Source organism: Rhagoletis pomonella, unplaced genomic scaffold (assembly GCF_013731165.1).
Source record: "Rhagoletis pomonella isolate Grant_MI unplaced genomic scaffold, Rhpom_1.0 Rhpom_scaffold_00005, whole genome shotgun sequence".
NCBI classification, from domain to species: domain Eukaryota; kingdom Metazoa; phylum Arthropoda; class Insecta; order Diptera; family Tephritidae; genus Rhagoletis; species Rhagoletis pomonella.
In genome coordinates this window covers 76,318,005-76,338,778 of record NW_023458559.1, presented here as the reverse complement: position 1 = coordinate 76,338,778, position 20,774 = coordinate 76,318,005, and the positions used below count along the sequence as shown (strand labels likewise).

Here is a 20,774-nt window from a genome sequence, read left to right as displayed (position 1 = left end):
CTTGTGAATAATATTCTAGTAGGTAAGATTACCGCCAATGACATCTCCATGTTAAATTTTGTGGGTTAATTGCATTGCAAGTAATCTGGCGGGTAGCTAGTGGTGGTAACCGATAGCGAGTGAATTTACTAGTGCGCGGTATGTCTAAAGTCAGCGACATTTTTCTTAGTTAGTAGTACAAGTGAGACTGGTGTATTTTTCGTAGCAGTGGCAAAGCTAATGCTCTATGATGCGTCTTCCGCCACCTCACGGCAGTTACGAGAGTAGTCGCTCGACTGTATACCCATTCTAACTTCGTCAGTTCCTACCTGGCATTGCGCAGCCACTCCAAGTCGAGGAGAGGGTGAGATCTTAGCTTATGCAACTTGGGTCTGCTATGTATTGCTATCCGGCGCGAGTTTGCAAGAGAATAGCGGAAAGCCCGTATTGTGAGAGCTACAAGTCCAACGCAAGCCTAACCATGACTCTTGTACGGTACTAGGCAATGTAGTTTTTTATATCTACTACGACTTTGCCATCTCTTTACCGATCTTTAGATTACGCAGTAAAAAGTGATCACAAAAGCAATCGAAAAGTCTCTTTAAAGACTTATGCTGGTGCCAGCTAGCACGTCTGCCTGAAAACTGCAAAGCTTCAATTTATTCGCTGCTGAATATGTCTGTGCTGTCCAAATTGGCTGCAAGCATCTCATTCCCTACTAAAAATATATATGAGGGAAAAAACGGGTAACCAATGAACTCATACACAAAACATGTTTGACGGAAAGGCTGATAGAGGTGTCTTTTGTTGGAAAATCCAACAACCATTCAGACCACTGTAGTGCTTTCCAGGCAGTTGTATTATTTACACAGATGCCATTCAAAAATCAGCTGCTTACCTGATTAATTGTGTGATTTAGGAACGTTAAAAATCTAATAGCTAAGTCGCAATAAGGACCTTAGGCTTGCTAACGGAGAACTCATAACTGGAAAGGAAATAAATGAACTTTCTTTAGGTTAAATGCGTTTAATTTCGAATTAAGCTACAGTGCTAGTAGTTACTGGAATTTGTAAGACTGGCGAATAACACAGTTAGAGTTGTCTTGAGAGTCGGGCTTTTGATGGCTATAGCTTGTTAAATTTCTGGGAAAACTTGATCTAACATGCCCGGTGTGACTTCTATCTCATCATGGGAGTTCCCAGTTAAACTTATGTCGAGTGGCTCTGAATTAGTTCGGAAATCAATGAAGTTATCCTTAGACTTACAAGTCTACCTTCGTCTTTCTTATGACTGCAGTGCTGCTATAAACTCTTTTTGAGGTTGTAAGAGACTAGCAAAAGAAGCAGCAGCTACCTGACCTATAGGATGAGAATCAAGAATGATAGAATACAAGATTGCGCCGATCAGAGAGGATTTTTGAGAATAACTTTTGTGTGACGTCACACTGGTGCAATTGCGAGAGAGAAATGCCAAAACGTGAGCAAGAATGGAAGAAGAAGAAAAAATTTTGCAAGGAAAAACGTAAACAAGCTGCACCAGTGTGACGTCATGCAAACAACGATTCTGTCAAATTCGTTAAGAGAGGAATAGCGGTCCGAGATCGGCGCAACCTTTGTATTCTCTCAATCGTGGATGAGAATGCTTCCTCCCAGTGGGACCGCACACTATCAGATAAGTGTTAAGATCAGAAGAACGTCAGCTAAGAAGAGAACATTGAGATAATACGCGTGGAATAAGGCAGGCGAAAGCACTTCTTACAACACCAAGAGATCTAGGTCCCTTCAAAAGACAAACATTAGTTTCATAACGGTGCTGCTAACGGGTCACTGCAGGCTGCGTGCCCATATGAGCACACTGGGGATCTGCGTAGAAGACTGCTCTCGTTATTGCGACATGAGAGCAGAAACCCCACTGCATCCCTTTTTTACTGCGATGCGGTTGCGAGAAGAAGCAAGGTTATGGCCAGAGAAACTGCTAGGTTTTACTAGGGTACTAGAGCTGGACGAGGTTATATATGAGCTCTGAGGGCACAAGAGACCCAAGATTGCCGTGTACATCCTCTATCAAATCTATATAGTCATATAACTCAAAGTTCAAGCTGGGTTCCTCGAGAAAATGTTCTCACAGAAATCTCGAAACTGTTCTTTGAGGTACAAGGTACAGGTACGAGGTACAGTTTTTGACTTTAGTACCGTTAACCTTCTCCAGTTTTTTCTATTGCTGCAACACATTTTTGAATTTCGACTAAATATTGCAACATGTATTGTAACAGCAGTATGACTAAGTACTACACACGACAGAGCAAAAGCATTTTACTGTAAAACTTTGTTGTTCTGTTAACGGCTTTTGAGAGTTTTCAAGATCTAGAGAGAAATAAGCTATGACTCACTTCATCTCTTTCCATCTTTCGGGATATTTAATTTGTCTTCCCATAAAGGCGAGAGGACGTTTATTACAAATTTTATAATAAGAATATAATTTTGTTGGAAATGATGGACAAACAGATAAGCAGCGATGATGAACTACATAAGTGCTATAAGTATTTGCCTTTATACAGACAAGTAACCTGAGCAACTTGCGGTTACAAAATCGTTGTCGTACTTTCATATGCACATCTATATGACTACGGTGAAAGAAATCGCTGCATAAGGAGAGTTGAGTTTGATGATAATGGGAAATTACCTAAAATGTCTTTTGCAAAACATTCATGAAAAATAAAGCGGATAAAATAAGATAAAGATGGACATAATTACTTATTTGCATCTTCGAAAAATTTGTTTAAATTTTTTTCAAACTAATTAGTTTAAGTTTAACGAGAGCTATTGAAAGTTCCGATTGCCGTGTTAGATTTCTTATAAAGTATATTAAATATGTTGGCGGTTTAAACCAAGCCTCTAGTCATCGTTTAAATAAACAATCGGCATTCATTCTTGTGGTGTGGTAATTTACTGATAACACTGGGCAACAGTGGTTTTGATACCAAGGGACCGAAATCCAGAAGGTATGGCGAGATGAGAGAGTAAACCTCTAGTGAACCATTTTGGGTGGATTGGCTTGTCCCCATGCCTTTTTTTCCTGATGGGATATCGGTCAGCAGGGCATGAAACGGCGGGTAAAACTTCTGAAAAGGTAACTTTTGGCAGTGAAGCTCGTTTGCTGAAATATTTAATAAGAAGTGATGTAAAAATACATCAAATTGTATTTGAATTAATAATTTCGTTCAGTCATAATTGCGATTCGAACCACTGTGCGTTGCTAGAAAAAACTTTTTCTAAATTAGATGTTGCACGGACCAGGGATCGAACCGAATTGCTTCCCACTTCGGTGGCTAAAAGATGGAAAAGGTGCCTCCGGATCAGATGCTCAAATCGTTTGTATGGAAGGAAAAGTGTTTCAAGTAGAGATATTCAGAAGTTGGTTTAATGCATAATACTACGATTCTATCAAGAAAGGTTCAAATCAAATATATTTAATTTTGAAAACTTTGGTTGGGTTAGGAGAGGTTCAGCCGAGTGAAAGCTGTGGAGCGCCTTACATCAATGTTTCGCCAAATTTGCCTGGTAGTATGGCAGGTGGTTCCCCCAGTCCACCTGGTATTTACCTCCTCGATGAGTTAAGCCTTTAGTCTGTGTTTGCAGAAGGTTAGAGGTATGCTCGCCTTCTCAGCAGAATTGACTACAGATATTTTCGTCACCCTCCTTGCCAGCTCGTCGGCTAGGCAGTTGCCAGGAATAATGTAAATGAAATACTTAAACGGCGAAATTCTTGTTCGAACAGTAAATCCACTTTTCTTCTTCTTGGTGTTTAAACTGGGCCAAAGCTCACAATTTTTATTTCTACTTTGATTTAGAGGATTTTAAAAAATTTTCAAATTTCATTCTTTTCACCCCTAAAACGGAGTTTAATAAATCTGTTAAACGCTAACCCGGCGAATTCAAGCCAACAGTAATGCACGTCTGACGAAGTTAACAGTAACTGCATACATGTATGTACAATAAAATTTTCTCTCTTCTTTTAATTATGTATGCATGTGCCTGTGTGGGTGTATTTCAGAGCGCTTTATCGGCAGGATTGCCGAGACAAAGGACACTGCATAACCATACATACTCGTATCTACATACATACCTATGTACGTACGTCGGTGGTAGTGGAGACGAAAGCACCGTTATTGTTGGCAGTACGCGCAGAGAGTGCATGCAACTTGCACGCACGCATAGAGGGGTTGAGTGGTTGAGTTGGCGCTGGCGATTGGCGACTGGCGGCTAGCGAAAATCAAAAACGGCTTGTAAGGGAAAACATTTCCAGAAAGAGGATGCGCTGCGCTATGTCGGCCAAGTTTTTGTTGTGAATGTTGGCGGTGGTGTTGGTGTTAGTGTTAGTTGCTCGTTCGTCAGTGAATATAATGAAAAGAAAGTTGACAAAATGCGTGCAAAGCAAAACGTTGAGTAGTGAAAAAGTTTAGAAAATGTGTAAAAAAGCGATGAATAAACAAAATTCTTGGATGAGATATGTGAAAAGAACTTAATGGATTGCAAAGGAGGTGCGTGCAAAATGAAGTGAAAAAAAAATTATAAAAAATACCAAACTTTGGTTTGGGGTAAAAGGTCCAGCGCAAGTGCGGGTGTGCCACAGGCAGCCTGGGTGCATGGAGGGTCACCAAAGTGGCGCTGCGATGCTTATTAAGCGTGGAAATTTAGGAATGTGCAGAAAGTGTGCGAGTTAAGGTTAGCAACGATCGCAATTGTGTGTGAAATATAAACAAATGCAGTTGGAATTAAGAAATTTTCCAAAAACTGTAATTTTTTTTCTGCAATTTTCTTACTTCACGAAACTGTCAAAACTGCAACGAGTGACATTTTGTTTTCACGCACGGCTCTAGTGCGCCCATTCTCGCCTAACGGTTTTTAGCGCGCGTATCTACAGCTGTTGTGCTCCTCTTACACGCTAAAGTAAGTGCAGTTCTGTGTATATTTTTTAAAGCTGTAAAAAGCTGTCAAAAATTGGCAACTCTGCGCGAGTACGAGCAACGAGTAATTGAAATGAAAAAATCGAATCAATAAGGAGTAAAAAAAGAAGACGTTTTTTTAGGCGAGTAGTTGAAGCAGCAAGTGCGCTCCAAATAATCAGCGCCGCCACGCGCACGCGCACGCTCTCGCTCTTACACGTTCAGTGTTTGCGCCCCTAGTGATGGCATGTACCGTTATAACTTCAATTGAGTAACGGCAGCATTGGTGACCGACGCTCTCATGCGGTGCTCTCGCACTCACTCTCGCTCAACGTTTAAGCGATGCCTAGTTAAATTTGAACGGTGTATTAACAGACTACTCGATACGGCACAGCGCGACACAGTGACTGGCATTCGTATTCGTTGCTGGGACGCTGCGGTATTCTGTACGCAACGACGGACATTAGAAAACGCTCGAGTGTCGATTTAGGTGGCGCGTATATAATTTTGAATTTATTTGTGTGGAATCTTAGTAGCATTAATGCATTCAAAAATGGCACAAAAAGTGAAGTGGAAGCAAAAAATTTGCTGAAAAATTAATTCAGTAACGAATTTGTAGAGAATTGAGTGATTTGAAGAGGTGGAAATGAATGAAATCAGTAGGCTGATAGCTCGAAGTTGCAAGTGAAGGCTTGAACTGTTATAAAATCGGAATACTACTTAATATATGATTAAAATAACGGTTAACTATAATTGTGTTTAAAAAAAGGTTTAAGCGTTGCCGAGCGTTTGTATGAACTCAAGCCGTGTGCAGTGCGTTTGGCAGTAAAAAATAAGTTTGAAGAGTAACGCTCTAGTGAAGGTGAACCAATTCGGTAATAATTAGATCCATAAAAATTATTTTGAAATTGTAAATCGTGAATAAAACTTTTGAAGTCTAGAAACGTGTAAAGAATTAAGAAATTTTTCGAAAGAAATTAAAACTACTTATCTATTAGCTCTAGAAGCTCTAGCGCCTAAAAGTCTGCTATACACAGCGCGCTAAAAGCAATCACCTTCCGCAGCAGGATACAACCAAAGGAAAAGGTATAATGTAAAGTATAATAAAAGCATTAATCAAATCCAAATTAGTTTTAGGTATGAGTGAAGGAAAATGGTTAACCGTAAACTATTGTACATACGAAGTTTTAAAATAAAAAAAAAAACACGAAACGAGAAAATGTGAACGCTTTAAAAGAATTGCTAGCAAAAGAGCAAAGCAAAGTTTCCATAAGCATTTTGCCACTTTCCAATTTTCCCTTAACGGAGGAAAAGACACAAACACGCATACACTTGCATAGAAGCTCGTAACAGCAAGCCAATATGATTACACACATGGCTACATACATACATACATAAGAAAAATTCATATGCAATTTTGTTAGTATGTTTGTAGCATACAAAAAAAGAACAAAAGACATATCCTGTCACTGAACGTGTACATGCAGCATAGAAGCATACATTTAAGGCTTACAAATGCATGCGACAACAACGACAAAGTGGCGAGGACACATAATACCTACTATACAATACTACTAAGAGCGTATATACATACACACATCTTTACATACATATGCAGCATAGCATACCTACAGGCGCCAACACCAAGTACAATTCGTCTAAGGACACCGCCGCCGCCGCTGATGAAGCAGTGTAGGGACAGCTACCCACACACATACTCTCCCACACACACAATTTCGCAGCCGCACAGAGAAAGGCGCAAAAACAAATACATATCTTAGCAAACGATGGCAACAACTACAACAATGAGAACGACAAATACGATTGCGATGACTGCAACTGCGACTACGACAAGGACAATGGAAATAAATTGTATCGCTAAATCTCATTCATCATTGCCGTGAGTAAGTTTGCAATGTGTACGCTGTTGGTCGGTTGCGGCTGTCGGCTGTCGATTGTCGAGTATAGATTGAGTGTGAGAGTAAGTAGCGAGTGGGTGAGTTTCGAGGAGTAAGCCGTAAGTGGTTATATAGACACACACTCAGTGGTTGGGGAGTTTTCGAAAGCCTTTACATTAAATGTTAACAAATGTTCCCAGCCATTGTCAAAGTGCCGACCAAGAGCGAAAGAATTTTCTCGCCCGCCACTTACTCATAGCGTATGCACGCATAGGCAGAGTTACCATTTTCGTATATGACTCGCTCAAAACGCGAGTGAGTGAAGAGAGAGAGAGAGAGAGAGAGTGAGCTCGCGACAATTAGCAGTGAAGATGGAAACCTTAGCCGTAATCAGTGTTGCCTAATCAAGCGGTCTAAAATGTGCAAATTTAGTTAAGTAATTAATTTTGGGAGTGTTTTAGGAAAGAGTTGGGATGGTATTCAATAGCTGTGATTATCAGAAACAAAGTGGTTGGTTTCGATCGCAATTGCGAAATCCATTTTCCAAAGACAGAAGAGACAGAGAACTTAAAATCGCCTTCAATGATGACGAAATTCCGACCTTCGCAGTTGGCTCCAAAATAGTTACATATTTGAACAGGCCTGCTAAGATTCGAATTCTAATCAGCATATTTTTAAGATATGCATGGGAAATTCCTCTTGTGGGCTTCTTAATGTGCCTGTGCGGCAGCCAAGTTAACTTTTTACCTGTTTAACCCGTGTTGTCAGAGAAGAAACATTCTATTCGATTCCCCACCTTTTACTTTTGCGAAAATTCCGAAGATGGTGAATTTCTAAATGAAAGAAAAATTCTATATGAAAGACTTTCCTCATGAAAATTTATTACAAAATTTTGTTCGAAAATTTTCGCTTTTAGAATTAAATCTGCTTATATGGAAACGCTGCTCTTAATTAAAGCAAATTCTGCTGTAAAGTTATTTGCTCGCACACATCCTGCGCGCCAATGCTTTAAAGAGCGTGAACCGACTGCAGCTTTTATTAAAACTGTCAAGCGCATATTAGACACAGTCGCTCTCTATCTCCCTGCCTTTACTATTGCTCGTCAAACCGCGCTAAGCCAAGTCAATATATTTTACTCCACTCGGCTTCTCTCTGTCTCTGCCTACGGGCATGGTTTATGCCTCGGCTAAACTCTTTTCCCATGAACTCTTTACACAGCCCTAACACCGCAACACCCATCTGGCCATCTCCCTTGCAGCTGTGCAATCGTGCATATTGCAGTAATACGAGTGCGCACTTGTAGCTCACGTTGTCCTTGTCATAAATTTTCAACCAACAATTTTGTAAGGTTTTTCTTAATACTTTCGGTTAGCGATTCTATTGCGTTTTTTGTTTGTTTTAATGAAGAGTTCGTGCGCAGCGAATTAGTAAATTTTTTTGCCATTAAAGGTTGTACGTGCGCCAAAAGCGTGTGCTTTCTTGTCTCTAGCGTCCTTAGCGTTGCACAAAAAGGCCTAGTAAATATGCATGGCCAATCTACGCGCAAAGACCACGCACACTCTTGCAAACTTGCTGGCGAGTCGTACTTCGCTCGCTTAACTAATTTTGAGCCAGTCAAATTATGTTGCCTTTCGTGTTCGATTGCGATTGATAGAGCGGAGAGGAGCGGGTGGTAAATAGTGCAGTTGGCGTGACGAAAATTTTGACAGTTATTGCTATACAACGCTGCCTACTACCCTACCAATATCATTTTATCACCTTCTATGCATTACCTTTACCACTTTGCTTATGACGATTGCGCTAATTTTGCTAGCTTTTCTTTTATTACTAAACATTTGTGACTACCTAAGCATATCGGCATATTTGTGCAATCAATTTAAAAACTTACTAATTTTACTCTACCAAAACCCTTTCACCACTATATTTTGTACTGTCCTAACTCCTCATTTTCTTCTTCTTCCTCCCCTCTTAGGCCTTTTTTATACGCTTGATTACTATTTGTCTATTTGTCTTCCATACGTCTGTGCCGAGCGCCTTCCTTGTCCTTTCCTCCTTATCAGTCTTTCGTTCTAATTCAATTGCTATGCTCCAGACACACTGCTGTCTGCTGCGTCATGGCGCGTGACCTCATGTCCGAGTAGCATATCTTTGACTACTGCGTCCGACTTGCTTTTCTCTTGCTGAACATTCCATGCTTTCCTTCTGCTGCGAACAGTTCTCGTCCTTGGCTGTCGCAAATTCTAACTATTGCTTCGTTTATGATTTTAATTTTGTTTGCACACATTATCGCATCGGCGAGTAAATACACCACTGGACGACGGGCTAGCCACCCTCAATGCGAATAAAAGACCTCACCGCAGTCCTCTTGTCATGCTCATCAACTAGATATGAGTATTTGCTCCGTCGCTGGCCGTCAACGTTTGCTGTACGTGCGTCTGTCAATTCCTTACATTCCTGCCCTTCCTTTTGGGCTTCATTTTTTCCCACAAATGTTTTTTTCTTTTTATTTCTTAAATTTTTTTTTCACGAAAATGAAATCATCTCATTTGGTAGTTCAAACAGAGTTTTCGTCTGTTTTCCCTTAATATTTTTCTTTGTTTAGTATCGCTGTTTTTGCCGCATCCACTGAAGTATTCGCTGTCGCATCGTCGTATCTAACTAAGCGTTCCGCTGCCGCGCCTCTGTTAGTTGGTTTTAGTTTAGTTTACTTAATCTTTTGGTTGTTTAGCAAAGTTGCTCGTGTGTCGCCTAAAAGTTGTGCCACTTACACCCACTGCCCCGACTCTGCCAACACCGCTCTGCCTTCGGCGCCAGCGCTGCTAGTTAGACATATCTTTTACTGTTCTTTTCCACTCAGCTGACCCCTACTTTTTCTCGGTCTTTTTTTCTTTTTCTGTTTTTTTATTTTTGCTTGTTCTACTCTACTCGCACGACCTTATGTTCCTCCTGCCAGCTCGACTTCTGTTCCTCTGTTCCTCTGTCTTTGCATTACTTTCGTCGGCCGTGTGTGTGCTTATATGTATATGCCGTAGTATGTCTTGGCCTGTTTTGTGTAATTTTGCTTGTCTTTCCGACTGTCGCAGCGTCTATCTGATTACTTTGCTTTGCAGTCTCTCGCCTGACATGTCTGTGCTGTGCGCCTCTGTGCCCCGGCTACGGCCGTATTATAGTTGGTGCAGCGTTGTAGAATGATTTGATAGGTTCTTAGGCTCTTAGTAGTCATTGGTGTAGAAGTCTACTCGTGCCGCATATTTAGTTAATGTTTTCTGCTGATGCTGCTTGGCTTCGGTGCTGGTGCTGGTGCTGATGCTGCATAGAACGTTGACAGCGGGCATGAAGTGGCGTCTCTATCAACGTTTCTGAAATGTAAGTTTAATTTTCTTCATGTCCACGCTACGACATTCTCGTATAGTCGGCATGTTTCTTTTTGCTTTCGTTTTTTTTTTTTTATTATTACTTTTTTCATTACAACTTGTTTACAGTTTGCTTCACATTTTTTTTTTTATTATTTATTTTTTTTGGTTACCACTTGGCTGTTAGTTTGTTTGTGCCCGTAAAACTTCAGGTCTCTTGGTCCGATGTACTCTGGCAAGTTTACTGATTGAAACGGCCCACACTTGCAGAGCAGTCTATACCCTTCGCCCCTTCCATACTTGCTGCCTCAGAAAATTAAGAAAAATTTAAGTTGAAGTGACATGCAGTGAGTGGCGGCACTTTATTGTGGGGGCGTTGAAGAATGGCAACGATAGTAAGTGACGAAGTAAGTACGCGAATTCGAATCGGAGTTTGCTTTGCGCTGAAACTTATCATTTTGAGTGGCAGACTTGAGAAGGAAGGAAAAAAAAAACAGCCAACAACAGCAGTAATTTAGTGGCATCATCCGTGGTGATGGTCCATAATAGTACTCTGATGATGGTTAGCGAAGCAATAATTAAGGTTAGAAAGATTGGGCGATGATGAATTATGCTAGTTTTAAATTTTTTTTTCCTAAAAGTTGACTGAAGAATGCTTTGTCCACGCTGGCTTTAACTTTGTCCATATGCAACGGACATTTTTATAGATTATAATCACTGACGACTAGTAAGCGCTCAGAATAACCGTGCTGTAAGCATTAGATATCCTTTCCACTACAAAATATGGGAAATAAAATGGATGAAATGATAAATTGATAAAAACGTGTTATATGTAAATCTCTTTACTATCTACTTTTACTTTGTATCAGGTTCAGGCGTACATTTTTTAATCGCTTCTTGAAATATAGTCTGATCGTTAAACAAGAATATTCTCTTGAAGATTTTTTCGAAACTTTTCTGTAGCCTTCTACGTAGGTCCTATAAGTTCCGATGCCTTTGGCATCATCAAAAGTCTCCTTCTCCTGCATGGTTTCTATAACAACTTTGATCTGCATATATACTCCCCTTGTGTGTTTCCCTATTGTACATTTTTTGTCTAACCTCATCCCATTTGGATCTACAAGTTTTCACGGGATGAGTTTCCACCATCATTTCTTGCTGTTAAGACAAGTAGTTTACTACACATTGTCCACACGGTCGTTTCGTTCGGAGCCCTGTATAACGCTTTCTGGAGAAGCTGAAGAGACGAATTAGAGTTAAAATCCGGCCAACACTTATTTTTCGAATGCTCTGAACTCCGGAGAAAATGGCTCTAATTTCTGGGGGCCACTTCTTGAAGAGCCTAGACAGCTTAGGGTAAACTACGTTGGTGGGTCTGCTAGTATTCTCTAGAAAATCTGGATGGTTTAAAGACATGTAGGGATATGCATATGAAACCCTCCTTCTGGGCATCAAAACCGCTCTTTGTGGCCTCTTAGTGAACTCTTCCTTTCTGCATAATCTAACCTAACCTGCCCAGCACCAAGACCGTTTTTATACCCGAGCGCACTTGTGCACAAGGGTATTATAACTTTGTTCACATAACGGTTGTTTGTAACAGGCAAAACGAATCGAGATAGATATAGACAAATGTATACATAAATGATCAGAATGAAAAGAGAAATCGATTAAGCGGTGACTGTCTGTCCGTCCGTCCGTCCGTCCGTCTGTGCACACGATAACTCGAGTAAAAATTGAGATATCTTAACGAAACTTGGTACGTGAACTTCTTTTGGGCGTAGGACGGATGGTATTGAAAATGGGCGAAATCGGACAATAACCACGCCTACCTCCCATATAACGGTAATTTAAAAAAATACGAAAACTGCGATATTTTAGTAACTACTGAAGATAATTCACTCAAAATTGATACTTACAATGAGTTTCAGACGGAAAATATGAATTTTATAAATTTTTGGAAAATGGGCGTAGCCACGCCCACTTATGGTTACATGTGTATATCTTGGTAACCGCTGCACCAATTTCTTCCAAACTTGGCACAGTTGTTGGCCTTAGTACAGCATACCAAATGACCAATGGCCAAATTTCTAAAATCGGACAATAACCACGCCCACATCCCATATAACGGTAATTTCGAGAAATACAAAATCTTCGATAAATCAGTAAATATTGAAGCTAATTTATTCAAAATTGATGGTTGCAACAATTCTTTACCAAGAAATACGTTTATGACAAAATTTTGGAAAATGGGCGTAGCACCGCCCACTTGTGATCACATATATGTATCTCGCTAACCGTTCTAGCAATTTGTACCAAGCTCGGTATGGTTATTGTGCTTGCCACATAAAAGCAAACCGTTGAAAATTGTTGAAATCGGACTAAAATTGAGGCCGCTTTTCATATAATGGTAAATTTCAGAAATGCTTGAAATTTCAATATTTCGAAATTTAAGGACGCTAATTTACTTAAAATGTATACACCCCGGCTTATCATGTAGCGGTAGCTTTCGGAAAGGTGGAAAACATATATTTAATACATGCGCCGGGTATTTAATGTTCGGCTCCGCCCGAACTTAGACTTTCTTACTTGTTAAAATAAATACTTAGTTGCCAGTTTCCAGATGGGGCTTAAAAATAACTAAAACACTACCTACATAATGTATGAATGGCCCCTTTATTGCACATTTAAATCGTGTTGTAAATAAATAGTTACGTTGTTGAAGAATTCGTAGTTTTAGCTATTTTAAAGGAGTGGCATTTTGCCTGAAGTAAGTAAGTAAGCAAACTAAGAGAGAATATTGCAAAACTTTTTTGAGTGCCCCAGCCTAATGTTGAACTTTATCTCCATCTCGAAAAAATCTTGAATATTTTGTGACTCCCAATTTATGCATTGTACTAAGAAACAAAACAAAAAACTTTGGAAGACACAAGCTACTCCTCATTTCAATATCGTTGTTCAATATTCACTTTGTCTCAAGTCTTGTACTGCTGTTTCTTTATAAAACTTTGAAACAAACAGCAACTGCACACGTACACGTACAAAACCACTTTTGCTCCTACAAACATATGTACACACGTTCACATAGATATGTACATATGTATATTTCGTACAATATATGTAAAACACACTTCTTTTGTGAGGCAATTTTCTATTTGTATGTACATATGTATGTACATATATGTAGTATCTACCCTGCAAAAAACTGTGCGACTAATCTCTAAAGAGAGTATTCCGAGATTACTCTCAATCGGGTACAATTGGGCATTAATTAGTCCCAACTAGTCTCATACGGGTACTAATGGAGGTCAATTAGTCTCGACTCATCCCTTATGGGTATAATTGGAGATCAATTAGTCCCCAACTCATCTCTAACGGGTACTATTAACGATTTAATGATATGTACGCACTTAGTCAATGAAATGTCATGTGCGGCGTTGGCACACAGAGAGAGTATTCGCCTAACAAAACTGAGCACCCCGGTTCGAATCTCAGCTGGCGCAAATTTTTATTTTTATTTTTTAAAAGTGACTGGTCGCTTTTAATACCCATTCGGGTATAAAGGTGAACTATTAGTCTCTTCATAGGACATGCTCGAACAAAAGCGATCAGTTCATTCCATATAAAGAGATCAAGAGTGGTATTAGTCGCATGCTCCTTTGCGATTGCTCCCGGAGTAATCCCGGATTAGTCCCATTTTTTGCAGGGTAGTCACACGCCATCGCGAACAAATACAACTTTGTTGTACGAAGAAACAAAGCGACAAAAACATAAAAAAAAAGTCTGGCAACGTTGCTCGCAGAGCCAGTTTGGAGTTTTGTCCGCCAAGCGAGGTGAGTGTAGAAGGAATTCTAGCCAAAACTAAGTGGCGTAAAGTGTTTTATTGTAATGTTTATATACTAACAGACAATATACAATGCAACACATACATAAATACAACAGCAGCGACAAAAACAATGCCAATATAAATTTGTATGTCTGTTTGGTGTCCGAAATCCTATGTATGTAAGAATAAGAAGTAAAAATTGCTGCGAATGTCGAGGCGACTTTTTGTTGGCGTTGGTTTTTATTTATTTTTTGCCTTTTTCTCCATTACATATTTTCTTTCGCAAGTTATACAGCAAGTTACAAAGTAAAAAAAAAAAACAAACAAAAAATTGCTACCAACAGAAACACATAAAAATGTATTAGACATTTGTGCTCACTGGCTGGCTGGCTGGCTGGTTGTGGGGTTGTGCGCCTCAATGTAGGCTTGTGTGCATATTTCTGTCAGCTTGCATGTATACAGATATGTAAGCTTGTACGAGTATGTACAAAAGTGTAAGCGAATGAGTAATTTCACAGGCGAGTCAAAAAGTCATCGACGCCGAAGGCGGCGGCTTTGGCGACAACTTGGGTGGTTAATGCGTGTTGTGGTGGTTGCACTGCTGCTTTGTTTGTGTTTTTTTGCACTGTTTCTGCTTTAGCATACTTTTTCAAGCAATGTATGGTTTTAATTTTTGCTTTATAGTGCGGTAAATCAATTTAGTTTTGGAGGCGGGCCGGGAGTTCTGAAATAAATCATATGAATGAATAATTTCAGTGAATAAAAAAAACACTCGCTTGTTCCCAAGCTGTTTTTATCCAAAGTTTAAGGCCTAGTGAAAACTATAACAATAAAAGTATCGTTTCGATAAAACTATCTATCGGACAAAATGGGAGAAATTAAAAAAAATAAAATTGTTTTTGCATCAAACCCATTCAAATTGTATGGTAAAAATGATTAAACTATACCTATCTAAAAATCTTTTATTCTCATTTAGTTTTACACTTTTAAACCAAAGTCTTCATAAAACACTTTTTTTGACACCACTATTGAAATATCTCACATATGAGACTAATGTATAATTTTTTAAAATTCGACTTTTCAAACAGGTGCCAAATTTTTCATAAAACGGGGTCAATGACCTCAAGGAAATATAAAGAGAACCCCTTGATATCAAAGAAAGCGCACAGAGAAATATCGCTAGACTCGAAGGCGCTTAAGATTTTACTAACCAAGAACTTCCGGGTGGAATCGATTGATTTTCCCTCGACATAAGCAAACTGAGTAGCCCAGTTTGTGACTAATGTGTTACATCTACGCAGTCACTCAACGGTCTTAAGTGGGGGAAGTTAAACTAATAGGTTAGTAGGATTCGCATAGGTGAGTCAGAGGGCCGGTTGCACCAATTAGGAATTTCTATGACGCATATCTTCCTCCAAATACTATAACTAAATCTAAATAAACAGACAGACAAAGGGATCGATGTTACTGGTTCCTAATTAGTATCTACAAACTTTATTAAGTTTCCAGTATAGGGCTTGATCTCTTTAGAGGAATGTTTACTTTAACATGATCAGTATTTTGACAGGAGAAGTGTTGTACGATTTCTTAAAAAGGCACTTCTACAATTATCGTTTAATGAGCCAGTTTCCCTGTGCCTGTCAGTTTACAATATTCAATCTAAAGATAGTAGAGTAGAGAGCAGAAATGCCATTGAAAATATACCTAGGCTTGATTTTCTGGATTTTTTAAATTTCTGTAAAACATTTCTTTTTCTACTATCAAACAAAAGAACCAACTACTAATGTACACAGATACATAGAAAGAAATGTTTTGCGCATCAACAAATGCAAAAAAAAAATAGAGAGATCGAATAACCTCCTTTTTTCAATTGGTTAAAAATATACTCTTACCCAGTTTTTCTGTGGCTCATAGCTAAAATTATAAACCACTTTGTACAAGTCAAAGAAAGTAGAACTAAGAATTAAAACGAAAAAATCACTAAGAAGTGTCATAAAGTCACGGAAGCCACAAAAAAGTGAGCGAGTGAAAATAATCCCTTTGCTACAAAGTATGAAGCTTAAACGAATGTAAGAGAAACAAAAAAGGAAAAAAATGAAGAAAAATCATTTTAACTATAAACAATAAAACCGTCTAGCACCATGGCACAAAGAGCCATAAAACAGAGTATCGAACGTTACAAAGATGGATGAAAAAACATGTAGCTTAAAGAAACAAGTTTCGAAAAGAGAATGTTAGAATAAATACTGAGAAGTGAAAGGAGTACTATTAAATGAAGTGACTGGAAAATAATTCAAAAAGAAGATGTATGCCACATACAAAGAAAACTGAGATAAATAAATACAATTAGAGAACGAACGAGAACGCCTAGGAAAGAATTTAGAGAATTGAAAGTTTGGTTGAAAAATGTGTTTAAGTGTGCAAATATCAAGTTTATTTTAGTTTTGTTAAATTTCTTCAAAAAAGTAGGTATGATATTCGTTCTAAAATACCGGGGACCGTAAATAGCAGTTATTTTTTTCAGCAGTTAAACTTGGCCAGATATTTTTTAAATCCGAACTAAAAGTCTTTCGGGATAGTAAACAAACCGCTTATCCAAAAATTATTAAAAAAAAAATTTGGTACCAAATGAAAGAGGACTTTTAATAGCTTTTAAACAGAAATAACAAACGAAGGTTACCACTTCTATTTATATATTTTTTTTTTATAATATAATACAAAAGAAATGCACATACCTGACCCAAACTATTTTAGTCCTCTTTCAGTTGATACCAAATTTGTTTGATTTGGAAAAGCGGTTTGTTTATTATTAGGAAAATACCCTTTGGACTTAAAAATATCTGGCCAAGTTTAACTGTTGAATAAAAGGAACTGTTATTTACGAAAAAATAAACCTAGATCAACAAATTTTTCAATAAATGCCCGGCTATGCAAATGGAGGTACTGCCGAAGGGGGTTTTCGGTCTTCGCTACTGGAGGTGGTGGCACTGAATTGGGTATCAATAAAGGTGGAGCGAAGGTAGTAGCATATGCAGATGATGTAGTAGTGGCGGTGTTAAGCGAGAGCTTTGCTCAGAAACCGCAAGAAAGAGCTTAGGTCTTATGGGGGTCGAGGCAGCAGCCAGTCTGGCTAGCTGTTCGCCTTCTTCATTTTCTTCGACTCCCATGTGCTCTGGTATCTATATTGGTTAGTATTGCTTTTGTTAGCAAGGGCGTTAAGCTTCTCAATGCACTTATGGAGTTCTACAAAGACTTCATTACTAACTTAAATAGATTCATCGACAAATCTAAATTTGATACGCATTTGGTGTTCTCGGTGACTCAACCAACTGTGTGTCCGGATTATGGAAAGGCTTCATTTTATTTTTTATTAGATTAGATCTTTAAGTCGCCCTCCATACACTGTATTTAAGTGCAGTAAAAAGTTATTTGTCACTTATTTATGTTCTCCTCTTTCTTTCGGCAGTTACACCTTCGCATCCTCTAACTTCATTAAGACCTGAAAGCAACTTAACGCTTTCAAAAGCAACTAACTAAATTAAGTCCACCAATTATACTTATTTGTACATAGACATTAGAACATATTCAGACATAACTGAGTACATACATACATACATATGTACGTATAAGTATATGAATGTAGGTATGTTTTTGGAATGTTTTTAAGTCCTCATAGGTTCTACTCGCCGCCACACTAGACGTCCATTAGCTGGTCGTTTTTTTACTTTGTAGATCCACAACTAAAACTTAAGTTTACAAAAATGCATATATTTATATATGTACATACCTATGTATGTGCGTGTATGTGTAGCCTTCGTGTAAATTGCGCGCACATTTATAGCCGCACAGGTGTTTGGCTGCGCGCAGAGTCGCTGTAATGCGATTAAGTGTGGATTGCACGTCCAACACCAACTCAAATAAACAAGTGGCACACTCATGCAATAAAAATAAAATTAAAATTAAAAGGGCTGGCGGCGAGAAATAGCAATAAAACAAATGCACAAATTGTGCGCGATAAAAAAAAAACACAAAAAGCACATCAAAATAAAGAAAGTAAAACAAAATAAGAGTTAAATTAAAGAAAGGCGCAAACAAGCAGGCGGTGTTGTACCCACAAAAAATAAAACAACAAAACGCATGTACATATGTATGTGCGTACGTGTAGACTGTAGAAGAACTCAAAATGGCTTTTCTTTGCCGCCGCCAACAGCAACTCAACCAGCCAGGTACTTGGCCATTAAGCGAAAGTGGCAAAGCGTGGCAGCACTCGTGGGAATACTCCGTCAGCGGCTACTTTTTATATAACTACATACTTACTACATGCAAACAGTAGATAAAACAGATAAATAAACTGTTTCGTATTTGGTCATTTTTATGATTGCTCGTATGTTGTAGGTCGAAAAAAGCGAAATGTGCGAAATTGCAATTTTAAATATTTAATATATGTAAATGGATTGTGAAAGGTGCTGATGATCCAGCCTTTGACTTGGGTCTAAGGACAATGCTAAGGAGCTTAAAACTCTCACAGGTAAGGGTTCATAGACCACTCCTACTATTGCAGACAATGTATGAAGTATATTCTTAGGTAATAATGCTCTGACAGCTCTAGTAGGGATTTTATAGATCATCACTTGAGCTCCTTCACCACGACAAAACGACCAGCATGAATGCGCTCTTTTTTATCAACAGTGCCATGTAGAACCTATGGTATTTGTATAACTGAGGTGGAGACGGCCTCATCCATTAGTCATCTTGAACAGCATACTATTTTTTTGCGTGGGTTCCTCGCGACGACAGCCTAATCCAACGGTGCTGAGAAGCACAACGCCCGAAAATCTAGACCAAAAATAATACTAAAACCGCCTTGATGAGGCATATGAAAAATTCTGAATTTTTAGAAAATTTTGGGTATGCAGTTTTATAGCTCATTAAATTTTAGTATTTATGTAACGGGAGTCATGGGCAATGAAATGGCAGATATGCTCGCCAGGACAGGGGTTGTATAGGAATTCTTAAGCCCAGGACTTTCATCAGTCTGCCATGAAGGCCTGTTAGGTGGTATTATTATATCTTAATGGAAAAGTACGGAAGGTACCAGAGAGACTAAGTCTTTTACCCCGAATATATTAACAAGAGGATCCGAAGCGTTCCTTCAGCTTACTAGTCTCCAAGTAAGTACAAGCTTTCTTATTGGCTACTGCAGGGTAATGAAGCAATTGTCAAACCTGGGAGTGGATTACCTTACTAGTGCAGGTTATGTCTCGAAAAATGCGAAACTGCAGAGCACAGTATGTGCCATTATGAAGCAATACCAGGCCCAGACTCCATTTCCTTGAATACCCTTACTTAAAAGAATTTTACCCGAAGTGAATTTAGCCAAGCTTTAACGAGGGGTTTCTTAACGATACGTGGATTAAAAACGAACTATGACCAAGTGGAGCTCTGTTACCATAGTGGGTTGCTTGCACAAGGTAACCAGGTGACTTGCTGCTTCCTCTAGGTCTAATCCAATCTTGTTAGGGACTATGATGACAACTACTATACATACATACATACAAATAATAGTCGTGCTACTGTTCAGAAGTGTTTTACTAATCGCTTAGCTCTTCTAATATTCAGTGTTTTGTTAGGTAAATCAAATGATTTTACGGTGGTGCTCTCACCCATTTATAAGACAGTAATTTTCAGCTGAACCATGCAATAATTAATATGAAACAGACAAATAAATTAACAAGCTATTGGCGATAAAACTAGTAACCATACAGTATCGACATTTTATGCCCTAAACCATAATAAGAAATTCAAGATGGCGGTCAAAAAAATTTAAATCGATCCGATTCGCTTTAAACGTTTTTCCTCGGGGTTTTACGAATCTTAAGTCAGATTGGATAAACTGAAAATGGCTGCCCCAATATGGCAGTGGTTTTAATTTTTTTTTCGGTCGCCACCTTGAATTTCTGAATATGGGTTAGGGTATGAAAAGGAGATACCGAAGGTTTTTAGGACTTCCTGCAAATCTCTGAATTTTGGACGCGGAGGTGGCCTATATATGTATGTATATATGTATTTATTACTCCTTACATTCTTATATACCACTTTGCCGACGACTTTGTTGACACTTTCTTTAATATTTTTCCTCTTTTTTCACCTTTTATTTAATTTCTCTTGAACTTCTCTTCATATACGAACAAACGTACATGAATATTTCGATTAATTTTCTGTGTCACTGATTTTAGTTGGCCGATAAAACCACAGCAGGCGTTATGGTTTTCATATTTTTACCAAGATAAATATTTTATATGTATTGGACTTTAATATAACGAACGAAAAAATGCACAACCGGTTTGTACACACTTGCATATTTATGTATGTATGTGCACATACACATATTGGGTCATATGAAAAGAGTTCGCCGATTTTTGGGTAGATTTTTGAAAACAATTTTCTTAGTTTGAAACCCTATTTCATTCAAGTGTATATTGGTCATTATTAACTATGACCTTTCGCAATTTTTTTGAGCAGCTTCATAAATCCGTCGGTGTTCAACTTCTGTGGTTTTATAGGCGACAACTTGGTCAAGTGAATTTCAGTGACTCTTTGGTCGGTCAATTTTTTACTATCAAGAGGGAAGTTTACAGAGACCGCAACAGATAGAAGTGAGACGTTGAAAGGCCAGGGCTTTGCGGTGGAAGCATTAAAACTGCCCAACCAAGTTCCGTCAAATTCTTCTGAGCCATCAAATATGTATGTGATCTGACATTGTCACGATGGAATAT

General features: G+C 38.6%; 1 protein-coding gene across 3 annotated transcripts in view; it reads left to right on the top strand.

Moving 5' to 3' along the window:
- Window positions 1-4,179: 4,179 nt before the first annotated feature.
- Window positions 4,180-20,774, top strand: part of LOC118739609 — a 176,787-nt gene continuing 160,192 nt past the window's right edge. For 2 of the 3 annotated variants that reach the window (XM_036471038.1, XM_036471036.1), the window contains exon 1: window positions 4,180-6,010. The gene's annotated coding sequence lies outside the window, so the exon portion shown is untranslated. Of the gene's footprint in view, window positions 6,018-20,774 lie in introns of all 3 variants that reach the window. The other variant, XM_036471037.1, reaches the window with a different exon arrangement.